The 18,508-nt window shown below is 36.9% G+C and overlaps 1 protein-coding gene and 1 pseudogene across 9 annotated transcripts in view; both read right to left on the bottom strand.

The window, feature by feature from the left end:
- LRRC7 (leucine rich repeat containing 7) overlaps nt 1-18,508 on the bottom strand; it is a 574,473-nt gene that overhangs the window by 232,617 nt on the left and 323,348 nt on the right. The gene's annotated exons all lie outside the window — the stretch shown is intronic.
- Nucleotides 12,972-16,559, bottom strand: LOC145506331 (heat shock protein HSP 90-alpha pseudogene; annotated as a pseudogene). The gene has a single exon (XR_014053764.1). The product of XR_014053764.1 is annotated as a heat shock protein HSP 90-alpha pseudogene (transcript).

Raw genomic sequence — 18,508 nt, forward strand, 5'->3', positions numbered from 1 at the left:
GAGACTATTAAAACTCAATGAATTAAAACTTATGAATGTGCTTCTATGACAAAATACAGTCATCTGACAGAGTAGTCTTTAGCTAACTAGTAAGAAAATGTAAAACATTATTTTGTATATAAAAGGTTGAATTAATAAATACGATGTGTCAAAGCTAAATCAATTTATGAAATTCCTTTGCTTTGAAACACATTGTATAATGTTTTGAAATATTTTGTTGATATGCTAAGGTATTTCATTTCATAAGGTATTTCATTTATTTACTTAATAAATAAATGTAAGAGTGTTTTATCTATGGCCTTCAAGTCACTACAGGAGTGCATGAATAGGTAGAAAAAAGAAGGAATGACAGATTCTGTTGAGAGAATTGAACAAAAAATTTGAAGGGATAACCTGTGATCAGAGCCATTATGTTGCAATAAGAGACTGCCATACAGTGAAAAAGAGGGAAATCTAGGCAGAGGTCATTACAGATATGAATTTATTACTTGGAAATGGTGAGACAGTCTTTCTTGAGGGAGCTTAATATGGAGAAAATTGTTAAAAGATGAAGCAACTTGTCCTTACACATTTATTTCTCTACTTTGCTTTTATTCTCCAACCTTAAAAAAGCAGTTTCAGGTGAAATTCTTACTTGTGCACTTGATCTGGAACTCTATCAACCGTTTCTAGGAAGCATCTGGTTTAAGCTTTCCTCCCTTTCTTCTTTGTGTTACCCTCTCTACTTTTTCCCCCCTTGGGCTGCGTGCCACCTACATCTCTGCTGCCTCCACTTCCATGTATACCATATGCCTAGCTCAAGTCAATATTTCTTTCTTGTTCACTGAACTAAAATTTATTGACCATCTACTGTGTTCCAGGCAATGTACTAAAGAAACGAGAGCAAGACGAGCTGACCTCCTTTCTTCTCTTCTGGAAAGGGTACTCTATCTTACTTACTCATCTAATATTCACTCATCAACCCACTGCTCTGTGGAATTCTAGTCCTTCCAACTTAATAAAACTGCCTCTCTTTTAGGAAGTTAGTATTACTAGCAGTTAATCATGCCAATTTGGGTGACACAGAAAGAAATCTAAAGCTGACTTCCACTGATCTTGGGTTGTCCGTTGACCTTAAGACAGTTATTTGACCTAAGACACTGCTTTCTTATTATATAAAACAAACATAATGCTCCTTTCCTCAGTCTTAAGTGAAGCTCAAAATGAAGTATGATTATATGCTTTATAATGCTTCACCCAGTGCCTTGCACATAGAAGTTCAAGGAGCTTGTTAAGTGTCCATGTCCAAAGTCCTTGTAATCCCAAATCCAACTAATACTTCCCCATTTTTGTCTTTGGGATCCCTTTGCTCTCTTTGACTTTTTGATTATTCCCTTCATCAAACCTCTCTATTTCCTTAGGTTCCATGATGAGGCACTCTTCTGCTTTACCTCATACTTTCGTTTCTCCATCATGGATTCACTACCTGACTAGTCTGTAAATGTTGGTTTTCTGTTTTAAGTCTATTGCTTTCATCACTCAGATTCACTGATTTGTTCTCACTGTTTCAAATAACATCTCTACTAATGATGCCCAAATCCAGATTTATAGCCCAGCTATTTGTCTTTGAGCTTCAAACTCCCATATTTAACTCTATACTAGGTATAGAATTGAATGCCTCAAAATTGAATTCATTGTTTCCCCTCTAGACTAGCTTATCTTTAGGGAAATATTATTATTATATTTATTTTAAATTCATTTATTTACATTCACTGTTCTATACAACATCACGATTTCTGGCCTGGATAATTAAATCAGTCTGTTCATCCATCTATTCTCCCTCAAATTCATATTCCACATGGTTGCCAAAGAAATTTAACCATATCACTCTCTGTTATGTACTAAATTGTGTCTCTCCTTCCTCCAAATTCATGTGTTGATGTCTTTAACACCTAGTACCTCAGAATATGACTATATTTAGAAATAGGGCATGTAAACTGGTAATTAAGTTAAATTGAAGTCACTAGGGTGGACTTTAATCCAATAAGGACACAAATAACTGCTTTCCTTAAAAGAAGAGGAGAGATGGGCACAGATTCACAGAGGAAAGACCGTGTGAAGACTTAGAAGTTGGCGATGTACAAGTCAAGTTGAGAGACCTTGAAGAAATCAGCCATGCTGACACCTTGCTCTTAGACTGCTAACCTCTAAAACTGAGAAAAGAAAATTTTATTGTTTAAGCAATTCAGTCTGAAATACTCTGTTATGGTGACCTTAGCAAATAAATGCACTACCTTGGGCAATACACAGTTGCCCAGAGTGCATCGGATAGAATCTCAAGGTCTCACAGGGCTACCACACATCCCTATCTAGCTTCCTTGCTGACCACTCTATACTATCATGCTATGTTTTAACAATCCTCAACTGTTTGCAGATCCCTGTATACACTGTATTCCTTACCTATGTACCTCTACTGCTGCTACTACTGCTATCTCTATTACTACTAGAGGATCTTTATCTGATTAATTCCTATCTAGTCCTTTGTTGGGAGAAGGCAATGGCACCCCACTCCAGTACTCTTGCCTGGAAAATCCCATGAACGGAGGAGCCTGGCGGGCTGCAGTCCATGGGGTCACTGAGTCGGACACGACTGAGCGACTCCACTTTCACTTTTCACTTTCATGCCCTGGAGAAGGAAATGGCAACCCACTCCAGTATTCTTGCCTGGAGAATCCCAGGGATGGGGGAGCCTGGTGGGCTGCCGTCTATGGGGTCGCACAGAGTCGGACACGACTGACGCGACTTAGCAGCAGCAGCAGCAGTCCTTTGTTGTTTAGCCGCTAAGTTGTGTATGACTCTTAGGGACCCCCTGGACTGCAGCATGCCAGACTTCCTTGTCCTTCACTAGATCCCAGAGTTTGCTCAATTCATGTCCATTGAGTCAGTGATGCTATCTAGTCATCTTATCCTCTGCCATTTCCTTCTCCTTTTGCCTTCAGTCTTTCCCAGCATCATTGTCATTTCCAAAGAGTCAGCTCTTTCGCATCTGGTGGCCAAAGTACTGAAGTTTCAGCTTCAGCTTCAGTCCTTCCAACTAATATTCAGGATTGATTTCCTTTATGATTGACTGGTTTGATCTCTTTGCTGTCCAAGGGACTCTCAAGAATCTTCTCCAGCACCACAATTAGAAAGCATCCATTCTTTGGTGCTCAACCTTCTTTATGGTTCAATTCTCACTTCCACATGTGGTTACTGGAAAAACCACAGCTTTGACTATATACACCTTTGTTGGCAAAGTGATATCTAGTCCTTTAGAATCAACTTAATGACTATCTTTTCAGGAACCATCCCTTACCCTAAAGTGATTTTTGAGTAATGCACATAGAAATCTTATAAAATATAAATAAACAGAAAAATGAGGAAAAGTCACCATAAATGTTTAACCCTAGTATGACCATTGTAACTCTAATGATTTTCTTTCCAGTCTTTTTAGGTTAGTTTTTACACAATTGAGATTTTACTGCACAAGCAATTTTGCTTACTGTTTTTATTTGATGTTATATTGTTATTTGAGCATTTTCCTATTAAAACATGATTTTAATAACTTCATATTTCACCAGGTTGACTTATCTCAATTAATCTAATCATTCTCCTAGAATTAGAAATTTAGAAGTTATCAGTGATTGCCATAAGCTTAATAATCTGTCCATCAATTGGACCTCATCATCAGAGCATCTCACTAAAACTTAACCAGTCCAAACTAAATCAACATTTCTAACTAGGATCTGTCCTATCCCTTCCTTCTCTCCAAAACTTATGTATCTGTTTATAGCACAAAAATTCAACAAGTCTGTTAAACCAGCAACAGTGGTTCATCCTGATGTCTCATTTCCTTCAAAACTTCCCAACTCAAATTCAATCATTAAAGTGTTTCTGACTCTGTCTTTTAACTATATTTTGTGTCTTTCCTCTCCACTCCATTGTTACTCATTTAAACTAGTTCACATGATCTCTATGCTATTCAAATGTTCTCTCAATCTATCTCTCTATCTCCAGACACCTCAACTCCATCTTCTAAAAATTTGCTTCATTACTGCTAATATACCTATTAAAGATTCAAACTGATGTCACTCCTTAGCTTACTGGACTTAAATGCATCATTGAATCTTTCAATACCATGTTTTGACCCTTTAAATGGTTTTGTGCTTAGTGTGTTTTATGTATTACTCAATCCTTCTTGCACTCTTCTGAGGGAATCAGTTGACTTTTCCATTCTTAAAGAAGTTTGTTTTGACTGTCTACTTATGTGTCTGTTCTCAGACTGGGAACTTAGAAGAAGCAGCTATAAAACTAAAAAAAAATTGCTAACAGGTCTAAATATTTATGTTGATACAATCTTCATGTAGGCTCAAGGTAGGAAGGATATTAAAAGAGAAAGCAGAATAAAATATAAGAAACTTGTAATAGAATCACCACCAGAACTGAAATAATTTTTTTTTTTTTTACATTTCTAAGTTCCTCTGACATGGAAATGTATAATTTTGTAACAGAGCCTTTACTAATGTATTTATACCAGAATCCCTAAGGGCCTGAAAAAAAATATGACATAGTACACCTACTGTGAGTTTAAATTTTATATACAGATATACACACTTTTTATTTTACACGTATATGAATATGTATGTATCATACATATTTACGTATACTTTTCAAACTTTAGTAGATTCACAAATCTTGGAAAAACAGTAAACATATTGCTAAAAACATTGTTATTCTAAGAATAACTCAATAAATCACAAGTAGTAATCAACAGAGTTACACATTCATTATTTTAAACATGGAAACGTAATGGAGCGTTGATAGTAAGCAATAATTACCAAAGGAGCACTAATGCAGAATTGATATTCAGTGCTAGCAAATTAATTTTGAAGCTAATTGAAAAGAAACTTTGTTTTAAATAACACCACTATAAGTAATGGTTATTATTATGATTTTTAAGAATGTTCTGATGTATGCCTTATATGGGAAACCAGGTAATACATATATTCTTAAGGCAGGATAATAGTAAGATGCTTTAAAAATAGAAAATGGTAAGTAATCCTTGAAGACAGAAGGTCTGTGTTCTAAAAAGTCTGGAAGCCATCAGATCCTAACCTCTAAATGCTCTTTAATTTTACTTTGGGGAGACGAAAAGATATACCATTCTACCATTGAGCCTGTTACTGTGAGCCACACAGTGTTGGTTTATCACATTCTCTTTAGCTTTACGGTTATTTTCAAATCCTGTAGCTTCCCCACTCCTGGCACAGCAATCCTGTCTCCCTTGAAAACCACATATCCCATAAAGAATAATTAGTTTTATTGGTGGGCTGCTGTCCATAGGGTTGCACAGAGTCGGTCACGACTGAAGTGACTTAGCATGCATGCATGCATTGGAGAAGGAAATGGCAACCCACTCCAGTATTCTTGCCTGGAGAATCCCAGGGACGGAGGAGCCTGGTGGGCTGCCGTCTATGGGGTCGCACAGAGTCGGACACGACTGAAGCGACTTAGCAGCAGCAGCAGCAGCAGTTTTATTGGAGAGGAAGTAAGGTGAAGATTCTACTTTCTCTTATTTTTACCATCTATTTGTTTCAGACCTAGTGACTTACACACACACACACAAACACACAAATCCCAAATCTCCTTTTTCTATTAGAAGATTCACTCATCTCCCTTTCCAATGTTTCAATGCTAGAAATAGTAACAGACTTACAGGAAAAACATCTTGTTGACTGTATCTTAGGTTTCATTCCATTGCCATTTGAGAATTTGCTACCTTGACAGATACAAATAAACTCATGATTAAGTATTAGATGAGATGTACTAGTTGCTATTCAGTCGCTAAGTCATGTCCAACTCTTTGTGACACCCTGGACTGCAGCACACCAGGCTCCTCTGTCCTACACTATCTCCAGGACTTTGCTCAAATTCATGTCCATTGAGTCAGTGATGGTATCTACCCATCGCACTCTCCATCACTGCTTTCTCCTTTACCTTCAATCCTTCCCAGCATCAAGATTTTTTCTAATGAGTTGGTTCTTTGCATCAGATGGCCAAAGTATTGGAGCTTCAGTTTCAGCATCAGTCATTTCAATGAATATTCAGGGCTGATTTCCTTTAGGACTGAATGGTTTGATCTTTTTGCAGTGCAAGGGACTCTCAAGAGTCTTCTCCAATACGGCAATTTGAAAGCATCAATTCTTTGGCCTTCTTTATGGTCTATTACACATCTGTAAATGACTCCTGGAAGACTGTTGCTGGCAGAGTCAACAAAAGAAGATGTCTCTTCTTTTTAATATGGTGTCTAGGTTTGTCATAAATTTCATTCCAAGGAGAAAGCATCTTTTAATTTCATGATTGCAGTCACCATCTGCATTGATTTGGGAGCCCAAGAAAATAAAATCTGTCATTGCTTCCACTTTTCCCCCTTCTACTTGCCATGAGGTGGTGGGACCAGAAGTCATGATCTTAGTTTTTTTAATGTTGAATTTTCATCCAACTTTTTCACTCTCTTCTTTCACCCTCATCAAGACGCTCTTTAATTCCTCTTCACTTTCTGCAGTTAGAGTGCTATCATCTGCATATCTGAATTTCATATTAACAAATATCATTGTTGATATTTCTCCTGGAAATATTGATTCCAGCTTGTGATTCACCCAGCCAGGCATTTTACATGATGTACTCTGAATATAAGATAAATAAGCAGTGTGATAATATACAGCCTTGTTATCCTCCTTTCCCAATTTGGAACCAGTCAATTGTTTCATGCCTGGTTCTAATTGTAGCCTCTTGACCTGTATACAGGTTTCTCAAGAGTCAGGTCAGGTGGTCTGGTACTCCAATCTCTTTAAGAATGTTCCACACTTTGTTGTGATACACAAAATCAAAGGCTTTAGCATAGTCAATGAAGCAGAAACATGTTTTCCTGGGACTCCCTGCTTTCTTCATGATTCAACAAATGCTGGCAATTTGACCTTTGGTTTCTCTGCCTTTTCTAAACCCAGCTTGTACATCTGGAAGTCCTCAGTTCACATACTGTTGAAGCCTAGCTTGAAGGACTTTGAGCATTACCTTGCTAGCATGTAAAATGAGTACAACTGTACTATAGTTTGAATGTTCTTTGGAATTCCCTTTCTTTGGAATTGGAATGAAAATTTACGTTTTCCAGTTGCGGTCATTTCTGAGTTTTCCAAATTTGCTAACATATTGAGTGCAGTACTTTAACAGTATCCTCTTTTAGGTTTTGAAATAGCTCAACTGAATTTCATCATCTCCACCAGCTTTTTTCATGGTAATGTTTCCTAAGGCCCACTTCATTTCACACTCCAGGATGTATAGCCCTAGGTTAGTGACCACATCATGTTGGTTATCCAGATCATTAAGATCTTTCTTGGATAGTTCTTCTGTGTATTACTGCCACCTCTTTTTAATCTCTTCTGCTTATGTTAAGTCCTTACAGCTTCTATACTCTATCATGCTCATCCTTGCATGAAAGGTTCCCATGGTATCTCCAATTTCCTTGAAGAAATCTCTAGTCTTCCTCATTCTATTGTTTTCCTCTATTTCTTTGCATTGTTTAAGAAGGCCTTCTTATCAATCCTTGCTTTTTCTGGGATTCTCCATTCAGTTGGGTATATCTTTCCTTTCTCCCTTGCCTTTTGCTTTTCTTCTTTTCTCAGCTATTTGTTAAACCTCTTCAGACCACCACTTTGCCTTAGTGCATTTCTTTTTCTTTCGGATGGTTTTGGTCACTGCTTTATGTACAGTATTATGAACCTCCATCCATAGTTCTTCAGGCACTCTGTTTATCATCTCTAATTCCTTGAATCTGTCACTTTTCACTGTATAATCAATAAATATTTGATTTAGGTCATACCTGATGCTGGGAAAGATTGAGGGCAGGAGGAGAAGCGGACGACAGAGGATGAGATGGCTGGATGGCATCACCGACTTGATGGACATGAGTTTGGGTAAACTTCGGGAGTTGATGATGGACAGGGAGGCCTGGCATCCTGCTATTCATGGGGTTGCAAAGAGTCGGACACGAATGAGCGACTGAACTGAACTGAACTGAACCCTATTTTTATACTTGTGGTTGATACTCATTCTATCTCTAATGGCAAACTGCAACAGGCAACTTTCTGTTGCAAACAGATGCTGAGAGTTTCTCAAGGACCAGCTTATCTTTGAGTCCTCATGTTTTTCTTCACTAGAAAAAAAAATAACTTCAGTTGCAAAGCAGTTTTTGCCATATAGTACTTAGTAAGTCTATATCTGTATTATATTTTATTTGTTTAAATATTCAAGTTTCTCTAACATATGATATGGTATTAGCTCCATGATTCCACATATCCAGTGACAAAAAGATTGTCACCCCACCTTTTTCTTCTTTGGTTACAGAGTTCCCACTGAAGTCTAGAGGTTTTTTTAATATGTTTTGAGCTCAGTGTTCATATCCTTTGTTTAAGTTTGTGTTTTGTCAGTAGAATAAATCTTACAAACTGTCCTTTAATTGTGTGAAATGCTGGGCAGGATGAAGCACAAGCTGGAATCAAGATTACCAGGAGAAATATCAATAACCTCAGATATGCAGATGAGACCACCCTTATGGCAGAAAGTGAAGAGGAACTAAAGAGTCTCTTGGTGAAAGTGAAAGAGGAAAGTAAAAAAGCTGGATTAAAACTCAACATTCAAAAAACAAAGATCACGGCATCTGGTCTCATCACTTCATGGCAAATAGATGGGGAGACAATGGAAACAGTGACAGACTTTTTTTATTGGGTTCCCAAATCACTGCAGATGGTGACTGCAGCCATGAAATTAAAAGATACTTGGTCTTTGGAAGAAAAGCTTTGACAAACCTAGACAACATATTAAAAAGCAGAGACATTACTTTGCCACCAAAGGTCCATATAGTCAAAGCTATGTTTTTTCCAGTAGTCATGTATAGATGTGAGAGTTGGACCACAAATATAATCAATCAAGAATTGATTCTTTTGAACTGAGGTGTTGGAGAAGACTCTTGAGAGTCCCTTGGACTGCAAGGAGATCAAACCAGTCAATCCTAAAGGAAATCAACCCTGAATATTCATTGGAAGGACTGATGCTGAAGCTGAAGCTCTAATACTTTGGCCACCTTGATGTGAAGAACTGACTCATTTGAAAAGACTCTGAAGCTGGGAAAGATTAAAGGCAAGAAGGGAGGCAGACAACAGAGGATGGGATGGTTGGATGGCATCACCGACTCAATGGACATGAGTTTGAGTAAACTTCGGGAGTTGGTGAAGGACAGGGAACCCTGGCATGTTGCAGATCACGGGGTCACAAACAGTCAGACATGACTGAGCAACTGAACTGAACTGATAATTGCTATGTTGCCTTATCTTCCAACACTTCAACATTGGGTTCTGGATAGTTAATATTCTTTTCTTAACAACAACTAACATGAAATATATTTAGTGACAAATTACTGAGTGCTACCCTCCACAGTGCTGAAAGATTCATAATGGGCTTCTTCACCAGCCTTTGGTTCTGGCCAGTATGTTTTAAAATACATTCTTAGCAGCATATGTTTGAAGTTTTGTTGAATATCATCTTAGAGTTTTATTTTTAATTTTGTCAAGAGAACTCATCCATACGTTCATCCATCCTACCAACCTTCTTTCCATTTATTGTACACACTTGTTACTGCTCTGGCAACGGAGATAGAAATAGTAAAGACAGTCTGCCATAATGGAAACTGTTGGCCTGCAAGGGAAACAAGCAAGTAAATAAACAGTTATAGCACAACAGGATAATTTTTTTTTTCTAAGAGAGCACAGAAAAGGAATGGCTGTGCCAGTCTGACTGAGTTTATAAAAGGCTCTCTGGAGGAGTTTATCTCCCCTGAATTATAAAGAATATGTGAATTACTTACTCAAAGAGTAGGGAAACACGTGCAAGGCGGAAGGAATAAAATACATAAAGGCCTAGAGATAAGGGTGTAATTCAGGGTGAATCAAGCATAGAGTGTGAGGAGGGAAAAAAGAGACAGTTAAAGGGCAGGTCATAAAGGGTCATTATCTTAAGGAGCTTAGATATTTGCTCTTGAAGGTCATTGAAGTTGTTAAGGATTTTAATGTAGAAAATGACTTAAAATTTGCACTTTAGTTTTGGGAGAACAGAGTGGAGGGTGCAAGACTGGAGGCAGGGAAAAATGTTAATAGCTGAAGCACGAGACAATGATAGCTTGAACTAAAGCAAGAGTAATGGAAATAAAGGGAAGGGAAAACAGATGAAAATCACTACTTATAGTTGCCACTTTACATTTATTTATGTGACTGTTTGATTAGTATATATCTCTTTTATTAAATATAAGTTCCATGAGTACAAACATAGGATTCTGTCTGCCATCAGATTTCCTGTGCCTAACACAGTGACTGGCACACAAGTGCTTAATAAGTATCTGTTGAGTGAATTCAATAATGAATGAATTTTAGAAGTACATTCATATTAAATGTATACTATGAACTGGACAGGATACAAGGCAGTGAGGACTCAGTGATGAATAAGCTAGGCAAGATTCCTGCTTTCAAGGAGAAATTTTAGAAAGGGAGAAACAAGTAATAAGAGAATCTGTGATAGTAATCAGTGTTACAAAGAAATTAAAATAGGGTTTTAGGGACGTGCTGGAGTGGAGAGCTGACTTTAGATGGAAGGGTCATCAAAGAGTTCTAGGGCAAGTGACATGTGATTTAAGATACAGATGATAAGAGAGGAGCCAGCCATGGGTGGATCTGGGGGCAGAAAGTTCCAGACAGAAGGAAATGAATAAGCAAATTAGACAGGTTTGACAGAACTTGTTGACTGATTGGATGTGGGAGTAAGAAATAGGGCTAGGATGATTCACAGGATCCAGAAAATGTTATTTCTATTGTTTCTAAATGAGCTTGGGGATACTGGTTAAAGTACCGATAGTGACGTAAATGTTCAGTTCAGTGATGGAACTGTAGATTTTAAGGTACTTGAGATGCACTGAAATAGGTAGATGGTAATTTCTCTCCAAGAAATTTATAAGAACAGAAAGAGTAGAGGCTGCAACTCTAAAGGACTGTTAGGGTTCTTCAGATTAAACTTCTATGCTGACAATATTGTCAGTTGACTACATGTGCTGAAAGTCTTCCCAATACCTCCTACTCTTCAGGACCAGTCAACCAGGTTCTGTTTAGGATTCTCTAACATGAACATCCAAACACAACATGACTATTAGTTACTGGTAGTCTTTAGACAGGACTAATTATTTCCAGGCAGAAATCTGGAAATACAGACTCTTCTACTGCACTCTTCAATACAATGCTTCAATACGATTTTAATCTTTGCTTTCTTATAAAAATAGTTTTCACTTCTATTGAAAGATGGCCAAGGTTTGAAGGATCTCATCCACTAGTTTTGCCTAAATGTCATACATAAAAACCTAATACTATTTTTTTTCCTGTTCAACCTACTCTTGGTGATTAGGTTCACATAGATGTGAACCTAATTACAAATGTTTCAGTACTAACTTGGGCCATAGACAGTTCCCTTTAGGCCTTTGATGAGAAGGGAGAAAATAAAATTTCTTTACTGAGGATATTTTTGTGGTTAATTTCATAAGGTGTTATAATGACTAAAGACCATTCCATGTAATAAGTGTCCTGTGTGTACAGACATAGCAGAGACTGTCTTACTACATACACAGCTGCTGCAACTTCACAATGAAATATTATCTAAAAAGAGAAGGCCCAACTACAAGGAATTTGACCCGATAAACCTGTCCTATTGTTCAGATAACTTTTAAAAAGTACCAGAAAGCTAGACTTTAGCAACTGATTTTATCAAGTGTGGGTAAGATCTGGCAGCCTCTTGTCTTTGAACTGCTAACACCACAATTTCTAGCTCTGCCACACATAGACACTGCATGATATAAGGCATAAAGCAAATGGATTCTGGGCTAGAATTAAGATTCTTGATTAGCTTCTTCTGCCATTGCTATATGAGTTGGACACTTTCACTGATAGCTGGATCCTGCCCAGTTTAACACTTCGTTTTCTTCAGCTTAATTTTCTACCTTCTTGGATGTTCAGTTCCATTCAGTTTAGTCACTCAGTCATGTCCAACTCTTTGTGACCCCATGGACTGCAGCATGCCAGGCTTCCCTGTCCATCACAAATTCCCGGAGCTTGCTCAAACTCAAGTCCATCGAGTCAGCGATGCCATCCAACCATCTTATCCTCTGTCATCCCTTCTCCTGCCTTCGATCTTTCCCAGCATCAGGGTTCTTTCCAGTGAGTCGGTTCTTTGCATCAGGTGGCCAAAGTAGAGTTTCAGCTTCAGTGTCAGAATCAGTCCTTCCAATGAATATTCAGGGTTGATTTCCTTTAGGATTGACTGGTTTGATCTTGGATGTACCTAGCTTTTATCAAACCTGTTTTCTAGGCTCCTCCTTTTTAGTCTGATTATTACTCTTAGCTTTCTGTAAACTCAATTGGGTAAATTGCTTGTCATGTCCAGCAGGCATACTGTAGATTGAATCTATTACATTTTAGGAGTCAAAATCCGGTAAAGAAAATTTGCAATTTTCATGTTCTCACTGCTAGATTTTTAATGATACTCTCATTTTTCTAAAGCAATATGTTGCCACAAAGTCATAGCAAGTTATGTCCATTAAATATTGTTTAAGAATCCCATTTACTGAATTTATTCAAAGAACATTATGTATGACCCTAGAGAAATATCAATATGGTTGAAGATGTGGCAGATTATAATGCAAAGAGTTGCAAATTGCTGATAGCAATTGAAGTAATTAATTTGTAGTTCTTTTCAACTTGTTTTATATTTGAAATGCTTTATATATATACATAAAATAAAATATCACTTTCTTAAATGTATAAATATGATCATGTCATATATAGTCTTTTTCAGTGCAGTTTTTTTTTTTTTTAATTCATCTGTATTTGTTACAACTTTTTAAAGCAGAATGTGACTTGAGCGCTACATTTCCATTCACAAAACTTGCTCCAAGTTACTTTTCCAGCGGCTTTACAACATGCCTGGGCAGGCTTATAATTTTGCTACTCTAAACAATATTTTTCTTTGGAAAACAAGCCCTATGTACGGACAATGACTCCAATCAAGCTGGTTCAGCTTAACACACTAACTTCTAGAGGCCTGGCACATGCAGTCGTAACTACAGGGGATGGAAGTTTTAAAAAGTATATCCCAGAAGATGAAAACTTGCTTTAACAACTATTTCTTTTAAACATCAAGGTATATACTTCAGAACACTTCAGTGACAGAAAATTTTGGTCTACTGAAGAATCCGCTTGATAGCTAAACACTTCAGACCACAAAGTTAACACAGGTTACATATACACCTTACAACAAACGTAACTACTTCCACCTGTTAAAATAAGCCAACATGAAACTAGGAAAAAACAACTAGCTTTGCTTTAGTGCTATAAGTATCACAGTATCACACTTAGTAGAAAGAAATCTTATCTTCCCCTTATGCAGTTGTCATGCCATACAGATTCTTAAATGTTAACAAAAATAAAGAAACACTTGAAAACGTATTAGAGGGCACGGAGGCCGAGAGCCGAACACACAGCCAAGCGACCCCCAGGCAGCGCTTAGTCTACTTCCTCCATGCGGGACGTGTCATCATCCCCTTCCAGGGGTGGCATTTCCTCCGTGACAGCAGCACTGCTGTCATCAGCAGTGGGGTCATCCTCGTCAATTCCGAGACCCAGTTTGATCATCCTGTAGATCCTGTTGGCATGTGTCTGGGGATCCTCCAGACTGAAGCCAGAAGACAGGAGAGCTGTTTCGTACAGCAAGATGAGCAGATCCTTCACAGACTTGTCATTCTTGTCAGCCTCTGCCTTTTGCCTCAAGGTCTCAATGATGGAATGGTCAGGGTTGATCTCCAGGTGCTTCTTGGCTGCCATGTAACCCATTGTTGAGTTGTCTCTCAGGGCTTGAGCCTTCATGATCTGTTCCATGTTTGCTGTCCATCAGTGCAGTTTTAATTGAATTTATTTATTTATTTTTTTACTTTGTGTGTCTTTTCCTTCTTCCTTTTAACTGTTTTACTCATTTCTCATCTTAACTCCAGTCTCAGGTGACCCAAATATATAACCTAGTATGCAGCCTATATTTTTCTTGATGCTTATATAATTAGATACAAATACATACAAATATAAAGAGTGTTGGCATTGTTATAAAATAATTAAATTACACTATATGCCATCTTCTGAATCTTTCTTTCTTTATTCAATAATAACTTGTAGAAGTCATTTAAATGACTTTATCAACTCATTGTACTATTATTTTAGTTTGCCTTCATTCTGTTAATTTTTATTTTTCCAAGTTTTTTTTGGTTAGTGCAAACAATGCTGCCATAAACCTTGTAAGTTAAGTAATCACCAACAATCTTAGATACTAAATAGATACAGAGTCTAATTCCATTTTATTTCAAATGAATTATCAATTGTACCAATAGTATTTATTAAGTAATATATCATCTTCCACTGCTTTAAAATACCCATTTTGTCATATTTAAAATTGTTATAGATACTGAGATCTAATTCTACCTTGCATTTATACATTGACTTGCTTTTTATTTTGACACTATTTGATAAGAATGATCTTGGCCAGGCAGCAGTGAGTGGTGGTATGAAGCAAGATCTTAATTCCCTGCCCAGAAATTGAACCTGAGTAACCTGTATGAAAACCAAGAATCCTGGCTACCAGGCCAGCAAGGGTTAGTGTTTAGAAGCTATTTATCCCTGGATCTTTGCCACCAGTGAAAAATGCACTTATCACAGTGACAGAAACTATAAATGCTGGTACAAAGTTTATTATTGGAGCCATAGCATAACAACAAGTGGGAGAGCTCACAAAGAAATGGTTTGTTTAGTTAAGACCGAAGGAAGGCAGAGATGCACACCCGGAGAGAAAGGGTGTGGGCGTCCCCCTTAGTGAGGAGGAATGCAGTAATGAAGTGGTTAAGTCATTTATATAGGTCAGTTCTTCCAGGTCTTTGTCTTCCTTCAGGCCAATTATCTGACTTCTTTTCCCACATCTGCTGTCCCCTGGGACCCTACCCTAAGTGTACACGCACCTCTCAGCCAAGATGAATTTTGAAGTGAAGGCTTCTGGAAGGAACAGACTCATATGGCCTGGCATTATCCCCTGACTTTTGATCCACAAGGAATCCTTCTGTGCATGTGTAATGTCTCTCTTGTCCCAAGAAAAGGGGGATGGAGATTTCTTAATCTTTCACTCAAACAGGGTTTGGCCCCTCTTTGTCTTTGCCATGATTATTACCTTGACTATTCCCATGACTATTACCTTAGGGTGTTTACAAGAGACAAAGACTGGGTGGGTACTCACTCTGGTTCTGTTGTTACTTCCATTTCAGAGGGGAAACAGGAAACTTATTATAAATGCCTTAACTGGAGCCTATCTATCTCTTGCCTTGGGAAATGCTAAAAGTTATAAGAATCCAGTCTGAAACCCACTTCTTTGTGCTCCCTGAAATACAAACAGGAGGCCAGTTGTAGACATCTAACCTGGAGCCCATCTACCTCCTGCCTCAAGAATAGTTACTACTATATTCTGATATTTGACAAGGCAAGTTCTTCTATCATTAATACCTTTTGTTATACATTCTTGACCATTATACATAATCCCTTTTTCTCATATAAATTTTAAGATTATTTTATCCAATTAAAAGCTTTTGGAATTGTAAGAGAAGATGAGTTAAATATGAAACTTCGTTAGTAGTAATTTGAGAGAAATAATATTTTTATGATATTAAACTTCCCATATAAAATATTTTTTGTTTTCATCCATTCAGATCTACTTTTATACCTTTCAATAAGAATTTACAGTTTTCTTTATAAGCATTATGACTTTCTTGTTAAATTTATTCCAAAATATTTGACTTATTAATAAAGAAAGATTAATGCAGTTTTTTCAAATATTAATACATCTTATTGAAATCAAACTAACTGGAGTAAATTCTCTAGGAAACTTTTTTGTTTATTTAAAAACAGGTCAAAATGAACATATATTTTGTCAGTTTAAAAAAACTTCCACAGTTTTGGATTTTTTACTCCTTTCTCAACTTTGCAAGTTCTTAATAAAAGCATTTTATGTAGAAAAAGATTGACACTTAAAATTTTATAATTTAGCTAAAAAAAGCTTCGCCCAAAGTTATTAATTTACACTTGTCAAAAGAAAGAGATTTAACATCAGAATTCATTAACCCTAACTGACATCAGAGCAAAATCAAAGGGAATAAAAATTCCCTTATAATAAACTCAACTTTAGTATAAGCTTTACTAACCAAAATGGTAGACAAGATATTCAGATTTAGTTCAGTTCAGTTTAGTCACTCAGCTGTGTCTGACTCTTTGCAACCCCATGGACTGCAGCATGCCAGGCTTCCCTGTCCATCACCAACTCCCAGAGTTTACCCAAACTCATGTCCATTGAGTTGGTGATGCCATCCAGCCATCTCATGCTCTGTAGTCCCCTTCTCCTCTCTCCTTCAATCTTTCCCAGCATCAGGGTCTTTTCAAATGAGTCAGCTCTTCGTATCAGGTGGCCAAAGTATTGGAGTTTCAGCTTCAACATCAGTCCTTCCAATGAACACCCAGGACTGATCTCCTTTAGGATGGACTGGTTGGATCTCCTTGCAGTCCAAGGGACTCTCAAGAGTCTTCTCCAACACCACAGTTCAAAAGCATCAATTCTTCGGCTTTCAGCTTTCTTTATAGTCCAACTCTCACATCCATGCATGGCTATTGGAAAAACCATAGCCTTGACTAGATGGACCTTTGTTGGCAAAGTAATGTCTCTGCTTTTTAATATGCTCTCTAGGTTGGTCATAACTTTCCTGCTAAGGAGTAAGCGTCTTTTTATTTCATGGCTGCAATCACCACCTGCAGTGATTTTGGAGCCCCCAAAAACAAAATCTGCCACTGCTAATACTCAGATTAGCTGCCTGGTATAGTGTGTTGAATTTGGGAAGCATAATTGATACAATAATGATAGTTTTGATAATGTATATAGTAAATATGCTATATAGGTATGTGATACTAACATGACATGTTAGCTACTGAATAAACAATCTGAATAATGAAAGACTGATAATGCATGTTTTCATTGTCTGAAAATTTAAAAAAATTATTGTCTTCATCTTGTTGCTGGAAATTATCAAAACTCTCTAATTGAGAATCACATTTATTAATGTGAACCTTATATATACAGAGAGTACAAACTGAGCCACTCTCAGCAGAAGTATGCAATGTTATGGGTTGATGTGAAGCAGTGTATTTGAGTTTGAGTTGATCTGGGGAAACTCCTTTGGGGGAAGGGGTGGGAGCTTATTTTTGTTTGTGAATAATGACATTGATTTCCCGATCAGGGTTAAGAGTAGCAATTTATATTTGTAAAACCCATTTCCTTCCACTTAACTCTTTCCAGATAATTATATAAAGTTTTTCCTTAATTGCCTCATTAGTCTCATTTTTCTATTAAACACCTTATTACAATATGAATACAATCCAAATTTTATCCTTCTTATTTCTATGTAAAGAGGCTCCTTGTTGCATGTCAACACAGAAGAGCAACTAAACTCTGTTTTTTTGATTATGAAAATTGTAGTCTTCCTATAAAAAACAACAGTAAGTTATCTCGTCCCTTCAAAACTATGTGGAGTAGGGTCATCATTCAAATAACTCTATTCTTTCTATATCACAGAATTAGGAAAAAGAATCTTCACTAAATATTTTTCTTATCACCAGTGAATATCTATTGAACTTGCTTAACAGGAAGAATCACCAGAAAATGAGAAGAACTGGATTATTAAATCAAATCAAACATATAAAACTACTCCCAAAGTTTTCATAAATTCAAGTGGGTGATTTTAAGCAGAAGTTCTTACAATTTTTGTGTGTCCTCTCTAGGTTTTCTCATACTATAAGTTGTAGAGGCAAACTTTGAATGTATTAAAGGATTCATGGCAACATTAAACAAGTCAACAATAAATAATGCAATGCAATGGCTATGAGAGTAAAACAATCTAACACAATATTTATGAAAGCACCCAGAATGTTCAACTATTCCTGCTCATTCTTATGTTACTGTTTGGCTGTTTGAATAATACTGCTCACTGCCTTTATCTGAACCAGAACTTGTTACAGCAGATTATGGACCTAAGCAAGGCATAGCAAAAATAACATCTAAATGTCAACTGGAATATGGCATGAGTGTAAAGTGTTGATGGGGTTCTCTACAACTTTTAAAAATTGGCTAGAAATAATTCTAAAGGTTTTGAATTTATCTTCATATGATCTTCATGGATATTCAGGCAATTATTACTTTTATTTAAGACAAAAACTTTTTGGAAACATAATAGATCTTACTATATTTACTATCAGGTAAGTATGGAAATACAAGG

Source organism: Giraffa tippelskirchi, chromosome 5 (assembly GCF_054371585.1).
Source record: "Giraffa tippelskirchi isolate mGirTip1 chromosome 5, T2T-mGirTip1v1.2.pri, whole genome shotgun sequence".
Lineage (NCBI taxonomy): Eukaryota > Metazoa > Chordata > Mammalia > Artiodactyla > Giraffidae > Giraffa > Giraffa tippelskirchi.